The sequence below is a fragment of the Musca autumnalis genome, unplaced genomic scaffold, assembly GCF_047663935.1.
Source record: "Musca autumnalis isolate F117 unplaced genomic scaffold, ASM4766393v1 scaffold_7, whole genome shotgun sequence".
NCBI classification, from domain to species: domain Eukaryota; kingdom Metazoa; phylum Arthropoda; class Insecta; order Diptera; family Muscidae; genus Musca; species Musca autumnalis.
The window spans coordinates 1,607,176-1,611,110 of record NW_027412310.1 but is presented as its reverse complement, the minus strand read 5'-3'; positions in this window follow the sequence as shown (position 1 = coordinate 1,611,110).

Genomic DNA, 3,935 nt, shown 5'->3' with positions numbered 1-3,935 from the left:
CCAATAATAGTTTACTTTTGCTTACAACGTTTACCAAAAACCACTGTCGCTCTCTGGGAACAAACTATCAAAGACAAATCTTCTCTATCTACATGGAAACAACTAGATTCGTTCTTTACCGATAGAATACAAACCTTGTCGTGTCTTCATAGTATAATTGGTGTCGAACCTTATAAGAAATCACATTCTCAACCTCGTCGATCTCCACAAAAGATCGATTTCTAAAAAGATCCCATCTAAAAGTTCCCCGAAATCGTTGTTGAACCATTCTTGTGTGATGTGCACAAATCAAGATCATCTGCTTCGACACTGTTCTCGCTTTCAAAAACTTTCATTTGAGAACAAGTTTTCGTTTGTTAAAAAACATGCCCTTTGCATTAACTGTCTCTCGAATGGACACCAAGTTAAAAGATGCAATAGCAAACACAATTGTTTTGTATGCAAAGGCAAACATCACACGCTACTCCATCGTAGTAAAAGTAGTAAAACTTCGTCAAGTTCCTTGCCAACATTTTCACGTTCGTCTATTAACTCGAACTCTGCTTCTATTCGCATAAGTTCCAAACAGAGTTTGAATCCTAATTTCGATAATCGCTGCACACAACACAAAATAGAGATGTGCTCTTGGGAACTGCGATTGTAAACGTCGTTCACAATCACAAAAATTATGCCGTTCGAGCAATAATTGATCCCTCGTCCAAAGTCTCTTTTGTCACAGAGAGACTACAAAAAACAATCGGATTGCCTTCTCGACCAATTCACACCACTCTGCCTGGTGTAAAATATTATAGGTGCAACTTTGGTTTTAGAAGTTAAAAGATGATCATTAACTTGACCGAGTGGAGACTGAGTACGCAAGTAAACTACCCCCGCATATGCCTTTTCCGAGGCATCAGAAAAGAGGTGTAGCTCAGTTATGTCTTCTGGACTATATTGAACCCAACGAAGGATACTAATGGAATTAACAGAAGAATAATTTGCAATAAAAGACTCCCAAGAGGCTTTTGTATTGGTGGGTAAATAGTCATCCCAATCTATCTTGTCTAACCAAACTTGCTGCATAATAATTTTTGCGACAACAATTACAGGCGAAAGCCAACCTACGGGATCAAAAATTTGGCTATAATTGACAAGACTTCCCGTTTGGAGTATTGGGCCTTTTTTGGGATACAGTCTACAAGGAAACAGAAGTTGTCGGAATGGGCATTCCAGCGAATTCCTAAGGGTTTGGAACTACTGGATTCCATAATTGAAAGGACCTGGCATCAACGAGTTCGTTGGGAGAAAAACGAGATAAAATGGACTTGTGATTTGATGTCCACTTCCTCAGTTCAAACTTTGCAGTAGCTAAGGCTTCAACAAGCTGATCACGATAGGATAATGCGGTGTGAATATCGTGAGCGCCAGCAAGGACGTCGTCTACATACATACAATTGCGCAGAATATGCGCGGCGAGGGGATAATCGGACTGAGTGTCCTGAGCTAATTGCAGAAGAGTGCGAATGGCTAGGAAGGGCGCTTAATCCGAATAATATCACGAACAATCAATATTGAATCGCGACACGAAATCATATTCGAGAAAAAATAACAAAAAAATATATTAAAAATTTATCACAAAAAATATTATTTTTTACACTGGTGGCCAAGGTGCGACAACCAGCAACGAATATAAATAACAAAGGAAAATAAAACACAAGCAAATTATCAACGTCAGCCACCACACTACAGACCAACCAACGACAACGAACCAGCACTAGTGGTGGGGAGAGGAATAATTTGTTGGTAGCTTGTATATGAATAGACCGATCGACGAATGATGCTGCTTGGAATATTTGGGTATTATTATTGTTGCAATTGTACGACAAAAAACCCAAACGTTGGAACGATTAGAAAATTGTTGGTAGTTTTTAGAATTGCAAAGAAAAGGGCACGATGGAGAATAGTAGTGTTGTTATTGTATTTTCTCACTAGTGGCTGACAATTTCAACGATTAAGGGAATGTGTGTATGTAAGCCCTTAGGTAGAAATAATAAACAAGCACTACAGAATCACCGGCAAAAATTAAAGCAATAGAATGCGAACAAATGCAAATTAAGCAGAAATTTAATTAGAATAATTTAGATTTTTGTAAATAATCAGTGAATGTATTAAAATAAAGCACAATATTGGGAAACTTAATAATATGCGAAACTTAATAAAGATCAATAGGAAAAATACCAATAAAATATGACATTTCGAAATGTATTTTTTCATTTCGTGTAAAGTACCCTTACCTATGCATATAACTTACATTTAAAATTAGTGTTCAGTGAAAAACAAATTTGTGTTTTGAATGATGGTTAATGAATGACTATAATATATTTGATTTCTTAGACGATCCGAAATCAAATTCGTTCGAATTACTACCAAACGCCTTTCGGTGTAGAAAATGGTTGTTCGACTGAAAACAAAAAACAAACAAAAATAAGTCATATATAAACGAAACGTAACTCAGGTAGCAGTTTGAACACATTTGTATTCGTATCGTCTTAACGAAACTGTTCATAAATCTCAGGTGGCAATAGCAATATTAAGCATCACAAGTAGTGCAATTGCAAAATGATTGAAGACCAGACTATAAACCGGATTATGTCGGTCTTAAACTCGAGTTGTTTCCGTGCTGTATGAAGGGTGATATATAAAGCTGGGGAAGTTGGTGTTTTAATAAAAAAATTTGCTTTTTTCTTTTGTGTTGTGGTGAATCTATATTAACGTTATGTAATGGTGAAATTTCCAAAAATTTTGCACGTTTTTACGTTCATTAGTAGTATCGATAATTGTCGGTAAAATTAAAATGCTTATAATTTCGATAATTAGCGAATTTTTTCGGTAAGTTAACGAAGAATAAAAAGTAGTCGCTAGCCTCTAGCGACACAAACAGTGATGTCAACTTTTCTTTATGTTTTTAGTCATAATTTTGCTATTTAATTTTACAGATTTTTGCCGGTAACAGCAAAAATGAGTTACAGAATCCCACTACAGGTTTGTGTACCCTCAAATTACTCGACTTCGAAATTAATACAGTTTTCTAAAAAATAAATTTATATTTTGCATATGATTAAATTCTTAATAATACTACACAAATATAAACAAGGATATGAAGGACATAGGTTACTAATTTTCACAGTAAAACACAAAAATTCCACTTATATTAGTTGGTAGTGCGAGGCTCAATATTTACCACATAGACACGCGGTTTCCTGTAGGGTTAATGTAGCGGTAGCGTCCATTTTTACGTTATAGACTCATTCAATCAATTTTGCTGCAAATTAAGTATAGTACACATTGACAAGCAAAACTGACAGTCATCGAGGTCTATTTCGTGAATATCAAAGCCTAACTGAAAAATTTCTTTTGTAATATCTACATAATACCGTATATATTGTATTTAAAAGGTTTTTCGCTAAATAAAAGTTGTTATTTGCAGGAAAAATTTCCTACAAGTACGCTGGCTGTCATTTTTGATTGATAGTGTGTACTCCCCTGTAAGCGCGGTACACACGATCAGTTTTGACTGTCAGTTTTGCTCAAGTAATCGGTTGCTTGCCAGTGTGGCTGTTGATTTTTGTCAGTCATCATAAAATATTTTGTGGTTGCTGGATAGTTTGACATTTATCGATATTTCCGAAAAATCGACAGTCAAAACTGATCGTGTGTACCCCGCTTTAGAATATAGGGTTTTCGGAATATGTACAAATATTCTCAATACACGTTGGTATAGCCCTCTTTAACCATACCGGCCGTTAGGATACATTTTCCTACGTATTTTGTTGTAATTTGGCATTTGCTGTTCTTTGTATATAGAAATTCTCTGTGCGAAATATTAGCAACATAGGTATAGGTTTTGAAGTATTTTAAAGTTTGAAGACAAAACTTTCAATCGACTTTGGTCCATC